Raw genomic sequence first — 16,097 nt, forward strand, 5'->3', positions numbered from 1 at the left:
TTATGAAAAACAACAACAATCCACACCTGAAATGTTCTTTGTCTGGGTGGCAACCAGATTAGATCCCTGCTTTAAATTACAAATAACAAATTGAATGCTCTTCAGCATTATAGAATTAACAGTTGTTAAAAATAATCCCTCAAGAGAAACATTGTTAGCAAAGTACTTTGAGTTGGAGCGGACCTTTTAAGGCCCTTCTTGGGGGGGCTCACCCAGACACCCCCTATTAATCCATCTAAGAATTGTGTCAGTTGGAGCATTTGCTGAAGAGGGGGTTAAGAGGGATCCCATCCAAGGTTCTGCTGTAATCTTGGGATCTGCCTGATCTCCTCAGTCCTCATTGCTAACCCCTACCCTTTCCCAAAGAGCCCCACTCTGAATCCCTGACCCCCTCATTCTGGGCTTGAAAGTGAGAGGGAGCTAGGAAGTTTGAGAAGCTAATCCAAAGGGAAATCTCAGGGGAATCCACCAAATTGGAGGAAAAATGGGGAACTTGGACACAAAACAGGAGATGTAGAAACCTCAGATGCCTTTGCACAGATGCTCAAAGCACGAGGAAGAAACAAGGTGAAGGTGGAACCCAAAGGCAGGTGTGACGTCATCATTGAAACTCCGCTTCTGTCTCAAGTTGGAACTGTCTCCTGCAATGGGTGAAAGCAAGAGAGACCCTGCCTGGAGACTGCTGATGCTGCATCACGGGGGATTCTGATTGGTTCTGCTGCTTCTGGCTACTCTCCATGCTGACTGAGCAAAGGAAGCTCTTTTTTAACCCTTTCCCCTCTACTCCCCTGAAGATGCTACCCAGCTGCTGAAGATGCTACCCAGCTGGGACGGAAAGCGACCCACAAGTCGGGAGGATGAAACTTCGCCCTCCAAACTCTTCATCTCCCACCCAGTCCAGACCCAACAATTCCACTTCTGGGGCTGGAAACTTCCAGGCCTCCCCATTCCTGGAGGGGGCGCTTGTGGGCTCTGCTGGGGTCCTCCCCCGGAAGCGAAGTGGGAAAGGAGACGCCCGGGAAGGAGGGGGTGGGAGGGACCCAGGGATGCTGAGGGGCAGAGGGGGGGGGAAGGAAGGGGCTGGGACCCCCAGGAGAGACTTTGGGAAAAGGGTGGAGGGCAAGAGAGTCTTCAAGCCCCGAATCACTTCGGACCTCCTTTAAAAGAGGAAGGAGGCAGAAAGCGGAAACGGGGAAACAGGCATTTTCAGAGCGGAATCCACAAATGCCGCCAAAGTATATAAGAAAAAGAATTTTTGGCACCTTCAGAAACTTCACTTTTTCTTCTGAGTCTCAGTTTTGAGGCTTTGAAGAGTCAAGCAAGAGGGGAGCTTGGATCCCTTTGGGGGAGCCTGTGAATTTGGGGAGGGGACCAAGGACCCCCCCCCACCCTATATTGCCCCATTCCTCAATCAGGACCTGGAGGGGGGGCTTTGAGAGAAGGGAATTTGGGGGTGTCTGAGTTGCTCCTCAGAAATCAACTCCCCCAAACTCTCCCTTTTGTGAAGGGGGGAGACCCTCCCTTTGAGGTGGTCTTGGGGGGGCTCTTGGGGGGTCTTTTGGGAGGGGACAGGAAACTATAACTGATCCCAACTAGGAATCTTTTTTCCCATCTTTCGGGATCCCTTTTAATTTCTTGCTGCCATTTGCTTGGAAACATGACTTAAGAACCAGAATATTATTTTGAGGAGTGAAGAGGCCTGAATAACCGACTCGAATTTTTCTCTACACTGAACTATCTCCTCCATCGGGTAAAGTCAAGGGAGACTCTGCCCGGAGACCGATGATGCTGCAGAAGGGAGGATTCTCATTGGCCCTCCTCTTTCTGGACACTCCCAAGTCTGAAGTTCCTCCCTCCCCCTTCCAGACCCCCCTCCATTCCTCCTTTGGGGCTGGGAGCCTCCGCGTCTTCCTCCCCTCTCTTGGGGGGCGCTTGTAGGGTGGCATCCATGGGCTCTGCTGGGCTCCTCCTGATGCTGCTGGTGGGGGCGCTCGGCCAGATCCCCAGGGGGGAGGAGAGGAGTGGGGAAGGAGGACCCTAACGTTTGGGTGCGGGTGTAAGGAAATGTAGTTGGGCGTGGCTGGACAAACCTGGGAGAGAGGGGTCCCGTTCTGTGGAAAGACCGTTCCCCCTGTTTGGTGGTGCGCTTTGGGGGTTTGGTATTTGGGTTATCCCTGGTTGATGTCTTTTTGGTGGGGTTGGCTTTGCTTATGGAGGAAACCTCACGTCGTCTCGCTGTGTGTTTCGGGGGGGGCCATCTCTTCCCTTCCTCCCTTTTGCCCACAGAGGGGTTGGGAAGGACCCCCCCCCCTCTGAGGGGAAGGAAGCTGCTGGGTCTCCAGAGCCTCCAACAGCCTCGATCTCTGTGTGGTCTCCTCCCCCTTCCTGCCCACATTGCCACCGAGGAGGATAAGAAGGAGCCCCACCCCCTGTTCTCCTATTGTAGCCAAAGTGGGGAGTCACAGCCAGGTTCTTCTCCTCCCCCCATTGTCTGGGTCTGAATCGGCTGCCTTGAAAGAGGAAGGGAAGGAAAAGCGGAAATAGGGAAACTGAGGCATTTTCAGCCCTGAATCCACAGAAGGAAAAAGAGGCGTTGAAGCAAAAGGATGTTGGCTTCTGCAAAAACTTCCGTTTTTTTCTTCCGAATCTCAGAATTGAGGCTTTGAAGGTCAGGCAAGAGGGGACCTTCAGTCCTTTCTGGGGGAGCCCCTGGATTTGGGGAGGAGACCAAGACCCCCCCATAATCCCCCTTTGCTCTATTGGGATTTTGAGGGGGGGGACCGAGGGAGGGGGATATTGGGGGCTCCGAGTTGCTCCCTTCAATCGGCTCTCAAAAACTCTCTTTTGGGGGGGGGGCTGGAGACCCTCCCTTTGAGGGGGACTGCAGGGGAGGTCTTTTGGGGGAGGGGGGAGATAGGAAACAGGTGTGACCCTCGACAATCATCCAAAGGCCGGTGCTTGGGCTAAAGATTCGGGGAAGAAGAAAGCGGGGAGACCCAGGGAAGATGAAGAGTGAAGGGTGGGAGATCCCAGGAGAGTCGATCTAGATGCCCTGCTTGTGCCCCCTCCCCATATTTCCTCCCAAAGGAAGAGAGAGTGGGGGGGTATGGATATTACTTCTCCTCAAGCCCTCCCCCCCCCACAATTCCTCCCCCTTTAAATCCCACGTGCTCCCTGCAGAGACTTCACGGGATTCCTGCACCAGGTGAGCCCCCGCCTGCCTTTTTCTATCAGGGGAGGATGTGGGAATCCCTCAAGGAGGCTCCTCCCCCCCTCTTTCTCCCTTCCCCTCCAGACCCTCCCTCCCCCAGCAAGTCTGCCTTCTTCTCTAGAGCTGACAGGGTCCCCCTATCCTCCTCCAGGGGCGCCTTCCTCCAGTATCTCAAAGGAAGGTTCCCCCACCACCCTCCCTTCTTCCGTGGGACCCTCCTCCTCCTCTACCAAAGGCTGGGGATGATGGGCTTTGGACTCCAAACCTCTGGCCTTCCTCCTCCTCTTCATCCCATTTCCTGCACCAGTGGAAGCACAAATGCCGCTTCCTCAACGGGACGCAGCGGGTGAGGCTCCTGCTCAGGTACTTCTACGACCTCGATATTCGTCGATAGCGACTTTGGGAAATACAGGCCATCATGGAGTTGGGGGTGGGGGTGGGGGTGGAGGCGGACAGGTGGAACAATGATAAAAAAAGTTCCTGCAGTACACGAAGGCCCAAGTGGACTCTGTCTGCCGACACAACTACTGGCTGTTCAACTACGAGGCAGCACCTCATCGGCCGGAGACGTGAGACCTGGGGGGGGGTCTCTTCCCTGGGAGGGGAGACTGGGACCCCCTTTTCACTTCCTTCCTGGACATTCAGATAGGACAGCACTCCAGAGGGTTAACATCATTGCCCAGAGGATCATGGGTTGCCCTCTCTCCTCTTTGGAAGAGCTTTAGAGCTCCCGCTGCCTTAAGAAAGTTCAAAACATCCTCAAAGATCCATCCCTTTTTTTGAACTATTACCATTTGGCAGACGGTACAGAATAATAAAAACAAGGACAAACAGGCTGAAAAACAGCTTCTATCCCAGGGCAGTAGCTCTGTTGAATTCTACTGTATAGTTCAATATTCATGCAATATCAGGGGTTTTCAGTTCAATGTATAGAATGTGAAGGATGTGTGCTTGTGTTTATTTTCATGGTCATGATGTGCACTGAAGATGGTGTTTGGTTTCGTTGTACGAGGTGCAGTGACAATAAAATAAAATAAATTCTCCTGGATGAGGGTTTAATCTCTTTCTCTGTTCTGCCCTCTCAAGAGCTACAAAATCTTCCTTCCCAGGATCCAAACTCGCTCCCTGTCTGGAATCTGGGATCCCTTTGACCCCCCCAGGAAATCCACCCAAATATCATGTTCTTTTTTGGGGGGGAGGGGAATCCAGCCAGGTCTCTCACCCTCCCTCCCTCCTGCTCAATGCAGGCAGTCCTCCACTTACAACAGTTCATTTAGTGACTGTCCAAAGTCACAAACAATTCACCCTTCTGACCGTTGCAGCCTCCCCAGGGTCCCCTGATCCAAATCCAGGTGCTTGGCCACTGACTTGTTCTTACGACGGTCGCAGCCTCCCACGGGGTCACCTGATCCCCTTTTGCAACCTTCCGATAAGCAAAGTCCCTGGGGAAGCTGGATTCACTTACGACCAGGTTACTCATTTAACAACTGCAGTGATTCACTTAACGACTGTGGCAAGAAAGGTCGTAACATGGGGGCAAAATTCATGGAATAAACGTCTCACTTAGCAACAGAGATTCTGGGCTCAGTTGTGGTGGTAAGTGGAGAACTACACTGGATATTCATCTGTTTCTTTCTGTCCCTGATTCCTTTTTATCCTATTCAGGAACTGCCTGTTTCCCTCCCTCTTTCCAGCCGGAAGCCCCTCCCTCCTTTTCAGGGGCCCAGAAATGCTGTTTTGGACACTTTAGGATTAAAAATTACTTTTTTTACAAAAAAAAATAAAAAAAAGGATTACTGGAGGCTCTTTCCCCTGTTATCCCCTTTTGTTTCATTTTATTCTTTTTTCAGAGTCATTTGCAGCTTTTAAATCCAATAAACAAACAAATAAAAGAAGGAAGGATAATCAGAGTTGGAAGGGACCTTGTAGGTCATCTAGTCCAACCCCCAGCCCAAGCGGGAGACCCTACTCCATTTCTAACAAAATGGCAATCCAATCTCTTCTTGAAAATCTCAAGTGATGACGCTCCCACAACTTGTGCCAGCTGGAGAACTTGCTAAAGGAAGAGATCAAGAGGGATCTTTGGAAGATGACTCAAAACACAGAATATTTTCAGGAGTGAAAAGGGATCTTGGCCCGAACTAACCAACTTGGTCTCCTATTCTGGGCCCTCCTGTGTCTCTCATGTCCCTCCTTTTCCTCCTTCCCTCCAGCCAAGCCTACCGTCACCATCTCCCCCACCAAGATGGACCCCGCTTCCCCCAACACCATCCTCCTCTGCACCGCAAGGGGCTTTTACCCTCTGGAGATTGAGGTCCAGTGGCTGAAGAACAGCCGGCTGGAAGAGGAGGACGTGGCCTTCGGGGAGGAGCTTCAGAATGGAGACTGGACATATCAGCTCCAGGTGATGCTGGAGACCCAGCCCCAGCGGCGGGACCTCTACGCTTGCTGGGTGGGGCACACCAGCCTGGAGGCCCCCATCACCGTCCAGTGGGGTAAGCCCCTCCCCTCTCTCCCCTCCTACCCTGAGAAGGGGGAGATACCCTCCCTGTGGGGAGGGAGCTGGAATGAACCCTCCTGGGGAAGGTGGGCCTGATCCTTCTGCTCAGGTGAGGCACCTTCTCCTTCCCCAGAGCCCCGTTCATCCAGCTCTGCCAGGAGCAAACTGTGGACGGGGATCATGGGGGCCGTGATAGGAGTGGCCTTCCTGGCTGTGGGGCTTTTCTCCTACCTGAAGAACAAGAAAGATGAGTCTGTGGGGGCTGGAGGAGAGGTTGTGGGGAGGGGACCATCTAGGGGAGGCCTCTCATCAAGCTTAGCAGGTGGCCAAGAGACTCCACCTGAGGAATATTTTGGGGAACTTCTGTTCTTGGAGGGGTTTTTAAGTGAAGATTGTGCAACCTATTATGGGCTATCGATGGGGAGGGGGATCCCCTGAGTCCTCCAGCCCATGAAGGCTCCTGATTGGCTCTTTTTCTCCTTCCAGCCACTCCCATCCTACCTCCTGCAGGTGAGTTTCTCCTCTTTCCCATCATCTCAACCCCTCCTACAAGTTATCGGTGGTGTCAGCCTTCAAGATTTTCTTCCTTTGCTTTGCATTTTTCGGCTGTCATAAGTAACGGGGGAGGGAGGGGGAAAGTATGGGAAGTGAGCTGGAGGTGTTGCAAACTAGTATTGTATAAACTGAGGAGTGGGGAGAGTACATTTTTGCTTAGGTTTCTGTTTCTTGCTTAGCTTTCTCTTCTCTGCGCAACTGCAAACCTTTATCAAACTATGCCAATGTCAACGGGCAGAAGCCTCACCACCACCTGAAGATGTCCACATGATGATATTCACAACTTTTAATTGGAAGAACCATTTGAACTATTGGGGGTGGGAATATTGCCATCACTTTGTATATGTGATTTACAAGCCCATTTCCTCAGATTTAGAATTCTTTTGTTGCTACCACTTGACTTCCAGTAAAAGATATCTTTTCTCTAATTAAAAGAGTCTAAGTATTTCTTTCTTGGATTTTGAATGGAGCACCAGCTGACAAGTGGCTTTTTAATTCCTTAATTGTTTCTTTTTTTAAAAAAAAAAAATCATGCCTGAACAATATCTCCTAGCTGTGGATTTTTTGGATCTTGGGCAGTTTTTCCTTACAGAGACCTGAAAAAGTTACTGTAATCGAAAACAAAAGCACTCACAAATGCTAAAATCTTGCACATAATTTTTCCAAGTTTTGAGAAAATGCAAAAGGGAAGGAGGGGGTCATTTCTTCCCATTCCTCCCTCGGGGAGGGAGCACCCCAGGTTTACATTCCCTCCCATATTTTGTAAGCAACCCACCCATTCTGTTAGGCTAAGTATGGAGGGGGGCGGGTTTCTGAGTTATTCAGGCATGGAGACAATTCCACCCCGTGGCTATTTTAAAAGGGATGAGTCCCGTGTTACTATGCACTGCGGTATTGAAGGCCACTTCAGCAAATGGCAGGAGATCTTCCCAGCTAAATTGCTGATAATTAACACAGCATCTCAGGTATTGTTCTATCATTGCGTTAGGTCGTTCTGCAGCTCCGTCCGTACTTGGATGGAGGGCGGAGCTAAGCCCTTGAGAATGATGACCCTATCAATTTCATGAACTCCCTCTAAAACTTTGCCATAAACTGGACCTCTCCCCTGACCCAAGATGATTCTTTCTGGCACCCCATGCAGACTCGTTTGGGTTCATTAGTTGGAACCTTGACAGACTGTTCTTCCTGACCCCGCTTCTCCTTGTGGGAATTCACACCATTTCTGGCCAAGTGACCCCCAGGCTCCCCCCGCCTTTTCTGCCACCTTTTTCCTAGCCCCATCTTCTTTGTTCATATGAAGCATCCCAGCCTTTTCCTCCCTGAAATGGGCGGATTCTTCCTCTATCTGTCCCTGCCTATCAACCAACCCCCTGCAGTGTTGGCCTGACTTGGGGGTTGTGGGGCTGAAAGGGAAGAAAAAATATGTTATTTACACCAAAAATGTCTCTTTATATTCTAATTTTCTTCCCCGTCTCTTTTTCTACAGCACTCATGAATTAATCCGGCTCTCAGATGCAAAAGGATATTTTTTTTCTTTAGTAGCTGATGACTCTTTCTCCTGTTTGTAACCTCTGAGAAATGGAGGCTGAAGGTGGCAGGTTGAGGAGGGAGGAGGAGGATGGCAGCCTGGACCTTCTCCTGCTGAGACCCTCCCCCCAGCTTCCTTTCAGGGCCTCCCTTTCTTGTGAGGGCAGGGTGGGCTTTGAACCCACAGCAGCTTCATCTCCATCACTCTTCCTCCAAATCCCTTCCCTTCCCTTCGCTTTACTATGAAAGAATAAACTTCAGATGTAAGAAAACCCTGGACTCCTTCCTTCCTCCCTCCCTCCCTCCCTCCCTCTCTTTCCTTCCTTCCTTCCTTCCTTCCTTCCTTCCTTCCTTCCTCCCTCCCTCCCTCCCTTCTTTCCTTCCTTCCTTCCTTCCTTCCTTCCTCATCCTCTTCCTCTTTCCTGTCCCCAAAGGAGGCTCCTACCTCCACTGCCTCTGGATCCACCACCCGGCTACTTCAGATCCGAAGCCAGAACTGGTTCAGGAGGAGGGTGGCCAGATCCAGGGAGGGGAAGGGGCTGGACTCCCCTCCTGCTCAGAGGCCCCCTTGCTCTCCTTCCCCTCAAGCCCCCTTTGGAGGAGCAGAATGCCAGCAGGCAGGGTCCTCCTCAGGAACAGGGGATGAGCTGCCCTGTTCTGTATCCTGTACAGTGGTAGATTTGTAAAACTGTACAGATGCAGATAGATAAACTCCACAAAACATCCATAACAAAGTACTTTTATTGGTTCATCAGGTATCCTCATAACTCACATTTGTGATGACGTTCTTCTTTAATGACCTTTGCATATCTGTCTTGTAGGTAAAAAGATGATTATCTGCTATCCTTTTTCTCTCATCTCGTATCCGTAGAAGTAAAACAGTTACCACGAATTCAGCCAAGAGTGAGGAAACCTCCCCCAACCCCTCGAGGGTCAATTAGTGACCAATCAGGATTACAGATGTGGCCACATGACATGGACTACATTTCCCAGGATACCTTAACTGCATTTACCATTTTCCTTAAGGGGACAGCTCACAATTTTTGTCTAACTATCCAATTCCCATACAGTGGCTGGACAGCACATGCCCCTCACAAGGATCCAGAATGTCAGCTTTGGACACTGACTGGCTCCCCTCATCCGAAGGGCTTGAAAGTGAAACCAAAATGAGAGGGAGACAAAGTTTTAGAAGCTAATTGGAAGCTCAAATCTTATGGGAATCAGAGAAATATGGAAGAAAAAGGGGGAACTTGGAGACAAAAGGGGGGATGTAGAAACCAACACCTTTAAAAAGAGACTCAGAGGCCTCTGCACGGATGCTCAAAGTATGAGGAATAAACGGGGTGAAGGTGGAACATAAAGGCAGGTGTGACATTGTTGCAATAATTGAAACATGGTAGGATGAAACACAACTGGAAGGTGCAACTGAAGAGATGGAATGTGGGGGAGATATCTTTGTATCTCTCTATCTATCTCTCTATCTATCTACCTACCTATCAATCTACCTACCTACCTATCAACCTACCTACCTACTATCTATCATCTCTGTATCTATCATCTCTGTCTTTCTGTATCTATCTACCTACCTATCTATCTATCTATCTATCTATCTATCTATCTATCTATCTATCTACGTATCTATCAACCTACCTACCTATCTATCAACCTACCTATCAACCTACCTACCTACCTACCTATCAGCCTACCTACCTATCTATCAACCTACCTACCTACCTACCTATCAGCCTACCTACCTATCTATCAACCTACCTACATATCAACCTCACCCTACTATCTATCTATCATCTATCTGTCTGTCTATCTATCTATCATCTATCTATCTATCTATCATCTATCTATCTATCTATCTATCTATCTATCTATCTATCTATCTATCTATCTATCTATCTATCTTACTTATCTACCTACCTACCTATCAACCTACCTACCTATCAACCTACCTACTATCTATCATCTCTGTATCATCTATCTACCTACCTATCAACTTACCTACCTATCTACCTACCTACCTACCTACCTATCTACAGTATCTATTTACAGAATCTATATATCTGCAATATATCTATCTATATCACCCACCCACCCACCCACCCATCCGTCTATCTATCTATCTATCTATCTATCTATCTATCTATCTATCTATCTATCTATCTATCTATCTCTCTCTCTCCCTCCCTCCCCCCTCCCTCTCTCATCATCTCTCTCAAATGTATATCTCACAAGTGATTGTGGGTCACATACAACAAAGCTAAAAACAGGTATGGACATGAAAGTATTACAAAACATTCAAAACAATAAAATATTTTAAAAAGAAGGAATATTAGACGAAGAATCCCTTTGTCCAGTGCCATCGTAACTTCAAACGGCCACTAAATGAACTTATAAGTCAAGGGCTACTTTCTTCCATCTGCTTTAACTGATGGAGAAAAAAAACAAAACTAGAGAACTATCATCAGGTTGTCAGGAATGGCCCTTTCAGCCACTTCTGGTGGGCCAGAGGGCCTTGCGGATGCCCCATTTGGAGACTCAGCCATGGGGCAAGAGGAAGGCAGTCTCCGAGCTGTCCTGATGGAGAATCCAGGTTTGTTGCCTGCTGGATCCTGGCCAGTTCCTCAGTTCTGCTTCGGAGGACGCCAACGCTTCAGGGAAGCGAAACCCAAGCGCCTCTGCGGCTGATGGGGGTTGGAGAAAGAAGTGCTGCTCTGTGTGTGTGTGTGTGTGTGTGTGTGTGTGTGTGTGTGTGTGTGTGTGTACGTACGTGGGATTGGGGTGTCAGGAAGAACACAGAGGAAATCACAATCTTGCGGGGGAGGGGAAACATGAGAAGAGCCTAGAAGTTCTGCTTTGACCAGGAGAGCGATGGATCTGGGGCCCATGTTGTGTGACTGGGTGTGTCCAAAGGCACAATTGTGGGACAGGGGGAAAGTGAGGGAGGGGAGCTAGGGGGCAGGGGGGGATCCAGGCCATCCCAGGATAGGCGCCCTGTGGGATGCCTGCCTGCTGCAGCTGGGGGAGGGTTGGGGCTCTGAGCCCTGGCCTGATCTGGCATCACCAACGATCAGCTGATCTTTCATCATCCGCCCTCAACAGCCGGCAGCTGCCCAGCCTCCCATGGCCTGGCTGAGAGGGACAAGCCTGCTTAGCCCGAGGATGGGAGACCACCAGGAAGCATCGGGGCTGCTGTAGAGGCTGAAACTCCTCCGGGACAAGGAGGGCGAAGCTTCAGGGCCCTCTTCGAACTCGCCTCCCTCAAAAGATTCACTTCCCATTCCTCTTTTAGTCTTGCCTGATTTCCCTGAAACTCTTCCCCTCCCCCCCCCATTTCTCAGTTCCTGCCATTTGGAGGACCTCATGAGAACTCAATTCCCCTTATCCAGAGGGAGGGGACAAGGGTAGAGTGGAGCAGAAACCCTAAAGAGAGCAACAGGGGTCTCGCAATCCCTGGTCCTTGCCCCCTCCTCTAAATACAGAAGCCTTTTAGCCTTTCCCACCTGTACGAGGCTCAGGGTTCAAGGGAGGTAATTGGGGGTCTCCAAGCCCTCTTTATCCTCCTCCCTCAGGGCCGATCCCCCCCTTTCCTGCCGGTCTCAGGTGCAAAAGGAATCCCCGACTCATTTCTTGGCTCGGGAGGGGGGAAAGGCTGCCCACCCACAGCAGGACAGAAAACTGGGGGTGGGAGGGAACGAGGGGGAAGGGGGAGGGGGAGTGAGAGGGAAATGAGAGAGAGGAATAAGGAAGAGGGAGGGAGAGGGAGGGAGGGAAAAGGAGGGGAAGAAGGAGGAAAAGTATGGAGGGAGTGAAGAGGAAGCGAAGGGGGAGCGAGGAGGGGGAGCAAAGAGAGAAGGGGAAAGCGAGGGGGAGTGAAGGAGGGAGGGAGGGGAGGAGGAGGGGGGAAAGCGAGGGGGGGAGCAGGGGGCAGAAAGGGAGGGGGAAGAACAAGGAAGAGTTTGGAGGGAGGGAGGAGGGAGCAAAGAGAGCGAGGGGGAGAAGGGGAAAGCGAGGGGAGGGAGGAAGAGCGAGGAAGGAGGGAGGGAGGGAGGGGAGGAGGGAGGAAAGCGAGGGGGGAGTAGGGGGGGCAGAAAGGGAGGGGGAAGAACAAGGAAGAGTATGGAGGGAGTGAGGAGGGAGCAAAGAGAGCGAGGGGAGAAAGGAGGAAAGCGAGGGGAGGGAGGAAGAGCGAGGAAGGAGGGAGGGAGGGAGGAGGAGGGGAAAGCGAGGGGGGAGCAGGGGGCAGAAAGGGAGGGGGAAGAACAAGGAAGAGTATGGAGGGGAGTGAAGAGGGAGCAAAGAGAGCGAGGGGGAGAAGGGGAAAGTGTGAAAAAGAGCGAAGAGGGGAGGGAGGGGGAAAGCGAGGGGAGGAAGGGAGAGCAGGGAGGGGAGAACGAGGAAGAGTGTGGGGGAGAATGAGGAGAGAGAGCGGGGAGTGAAGACAGCGAGGAGGGAGGAAGAGCGAGGAAGGAGGGAGGGAGGGGAGGGAGGGGGAAAGCGAGGGGGAGTAAGGAGGGGGAAAGGGAGGGGGAAGAACGAGGAACAGTACGGGGGGCGGGGAGAGTGAGGAGGGAGCAAAGGGGTGGGAGGAGGAAGAGGTGGGAGTGAAAAGAGCGAGGGGAGGGAGGGACAGCGAGGAGGGAGAGAGGGAGGGGGAAGCAAGGGGGGGAGGGGCAGCGCCTCGCGATTCTATTTCTGACTTCTAGAGAATCGAATATCCGGCCCACCCAATGAAAAAATCGAGATTTGGGAGCGTCATCCGTCTCCGGGCAGAGGAGCCACCGCCGGATCCTTTGGCGGAGATAGTTCTCGGAGGCGCCGGGCGACGTTCGGCTTTTCAGCCGTCGATTTGGCCTTTTTTTCGTCCCCCTCCGTCAATTGCGGAGCCCCTTCCAAAGCACCCGGGAGAGTGTTGGTTGGCGCCAAAGCTCCCCTCGCGGGATTTAAGCCGTCCCAAGCAGAGCTGCCTTCCGCAATTGACCGAGGGGGATTTTTAATCAATGCCCCACCGGGGTTCAAGGGCTGCTCCAGGTCCTTTTGCGATTGCATCCGAGCCCTTCCCCCCCCCCCCCACCCCATGACTACTCATAACCACAGGTAGTTCTCAACTTGCAACCATTCAGTTCGTGACCGTTCCAAGTTACAACGGAACTGAAAAAGGGACTCATGGCCCGTTTTCCACACTTATGACCGTTGCGGCTTCCCCAGGCTCGCAGGTCCAACATTTCAGGATCTCGGCAACCGGCTTGCGTTTATGACGGTTTTACACTGTCCTGGCGTCATGGTGTCCCCTTTTGCGACCTTCCCAGCCAGCTTCTGACCATCAGCGGGGAGAAGCATGATTCACTTAAGAACTGTGTCCAGAAAAGGTCATAAAAAGGGGCGCAACTCGCTTAGGGACTGTCTTGCTTAGCGACAGAAAATTTAGGGCTCGATTGTGGTCAAGGGCTACCAGTAACTGTGCCTTTTTGCCATAACTTTTTTTTGTATTTCTGTTTGCTGGTTTTTTTGTGAGTTTCTCTGGTTGTTTCTCTTTTATTCTGCTTTCTCCAGGGACTGCCACGTCCATTATACAGACTTTTTTTTCTCTATCTTATCCATAATAGGGTAGGATAGGATAGGATAAGACAACAGGATAGGACAGGACAGGATAGCATAGGATAGGATACCATAGGATAGCATAGGACAGCATAGGGTAGCATAGGACAGGACAGATAGGATAAGACAGGACAGGACAGGACAGAATAAAATATTGTCACTTTAACAGATAACAGATAATCAGAGTTGGAAGGGACCTTGTAGGTCATCTAGTCCAACCCCTTGCCCAAGCAGGAGACCCTACACCATTTCTGACAAATGGCAGTCCAATCTCTTCTTTAAATGTAGAATAGAATAGAATTCTTTATTGGCCAAGCGTGATTGGACACACAAGGAATTTGTTTTGGTGCAAATCGTGGTGGTATTCGACCGGTTCTGGAGAGCTGGAGCGGCACTGAACCGGTTCTCTTCACTGCTGTGTTTGGCTCACTCGCCCGCCCGGGCTCCCATACTCACTTTTATGGCCAGAATTCAAAGCGTAGCTGCTTTGCGCGGCGCAGAATAGCGCCGCGTGGCAGCTGCTGCAGCGACCAGCATCGTGCAGGCTTGCAGGAGGCAAGTTAGAACGCCTCTGCGCCTGCGCAAAGTGCGTGTTTGGCGCGTGCGTGCAAGCAAAGTGTGCACGCGTGCAAATCGCGGCCACCAAGCCGCGCCCACCGAACCGGTGGCAACTTTAGTCGAATACCACCACTGGTGCAAATGCTCTCAACAAGGACAAACAGGCTTAAAAACAGCTTCTATCCCAGGGCAGTAGCTCTGTTGAATTCTGTTGTATAGTGCAGTGTTGGTGCGGTGTCGGGGGGGCGGGGGGTTCAGTTCAATGTGTGGAGACTGAAGGATGTGTGTTTGTGTTTATTTTCATGGTCATGATGTGCACTGAAGATGGTGTTTGATTTCGTTGTTCGAGGTGCAATGAAAAACTAAACTAAACTAAACTAAACTAAACTAAACTAAACTAAACTAAACTAAACTACACTACACTACACTACACTACACTACACTACACTACACTACACTAAACTAAACTAAACTAAACTAAACTAAACTAAACTAAACTAAACTAAACTTCCATAGACATCTTCTATATAGATGCTTCAAAATCTCCTCCCAGCCAGGAGCAACACAAATAGAGACCCTGAAGGGTTGTGTGGAGTCTCTAACAAGGCTTCGGTTGTCAGGTTGGGCGGGGAGGGGGAGGGGTGTTGTTGTATGGCAGGTGCCTGTCTGTTTGAATACTAAAGTCCCCGAGCACTTTAACTTCCTCATTTTGTGTTTACTTTATCTATTTTCTGATCTCGGAAAAGCTCTGACTTGCAGGCAAATGAGAGCTACCAAGATGATTAGGGAACTGGAGGCTAAAACATATGAAGAACGGTTGCTGGAACTGGGAATGTCTAGTCTAATGAAAAGAAGGACTAGGGGAGACATGATAGCAGCGTTCCAGTATCTCAGGGGCTGCCCCAAAGAAGAGGGAGTCAAGCTGTTCTCCAAAGCACCCGGAGGCAAGACAAGAAGCCATGGGTGGAAACTAACCAAGGAGAGAAGCAACTTAGAACTAAGGAGGAATTTCCTGACAGGGAGAACAATTAACCAGTGGAACTGCTTGCCACTAGAAGTTCTGAATGCTCCAACACTGGGAGTTTTTAAGAAGAGATTGGACAGCCATTTGTCTGAAGTGATGTAGGGTTTCCTGCCTAAGCAGGGGGTTAGACTAGAAGACCTCCAAGGTCCCTTCCAACTCTGTTATTCTATTCTATTCTGTTCTATTCTATTCTATTCTATTCTATTCTATTCTATTCTATTCTATTCTATTCTATTCTATTCTATTCCCTATTCTATTCCATTCTGTATTGTATTGTATTGTATTGTATTGTATTCTATTCCATTCCCTATTCTATTCTATTCTATTCTATTCTATTCTATATTCTATTCTATTCTATTCTATTCCCTATTCTATTCCATTCCCTATTGTATTGTATTGTATTGTATTGTGTTGTGTTGTGTTGTGTTGTGTTCTGTTCTGTTCTGTTCTGTTCTGTTCTGTTCTATTCACCAAAAAAGCTAATGCAATCCTAAATTGTATTAACAGAGGTATACAATCAAGATCAAGGGAGGTACTAATACCACTCTATAAAGCCTTAGTAAGACCACACCTAGAGTACTGCATCCACTTTTGTTCACATTATAAAAAAAAAGTTGTTGAGACTCTAGAAAAAGTACAGAGAAGAGCAACCTGGATGATGAGGGGACTGGAGGCTAAAACATACGATGAACGGTTGCAGGAACTGGGCCTGGCTAGTCTAATGAAGAGAAGGACCAGGGGAGACATGATAGCGGTCTTCCAATATTTGAGGGGCTGCCACAGGGAGGAGGAGGGGGTCAAGCTACTTTCTAAAGCGCCTGTAGGCCAAGACAAGGAATAATGGATGGAAACTGAACAAGGAGAGATTCAACCTAGAAATAAGGAGAAACTTTCTGACAGTGAGAGCAATCCACCCACGGAACGGAAGTTGCTTTCAGAAGTTGTGGGAACGCCATCCCTTGAGGCTCTCAAGAAGAGATTGGACTGCCATTTGTCCTTTGGAGGTGTTTTTTTTCCCCCCAGGACTGGACAGCTCCCTGTCTGGAATGGTATATAATAGGGGTCTCCCGTTTGAGCGGGGGGTGGGGGTGGGCTAGACGACCTCCAGGGTCCCT

General features: G+C 50.0%; 1 pseudogene; it reads left to right on the plus strand.

Annotated features, from left to right (window-relative positions):
• Positions 1 to 1,165: 1,165 nt before the first annotated feature.
• Positions 1,166 to 6,030, plus strand: LOC113429183 (H-2 class II histocompatibility antigen, E-S beta chain-like; annotated as a pseudogene).
• The last annotated feature ends 10,067 nt before the right edge of the window (positions 6,031 to 16,097 follow it).

The sequence above is a fragment of the Notechis scutatus genome, chromosome 2 (genome assembly GCF_049901735.1).
Source record: "Notechis scutatus isolate UNSWTSFEM ecotype Mainland chromosome 2, rNotScu1.2, whole genome shotgun sequence".
NCBI classification, from domain to species: domain Eukaryota; kingdom Metazoa; phylum Chordata; class Lepidosauria; order Squamata; family Elapidae; genus Notechis; species Notechis scutatus.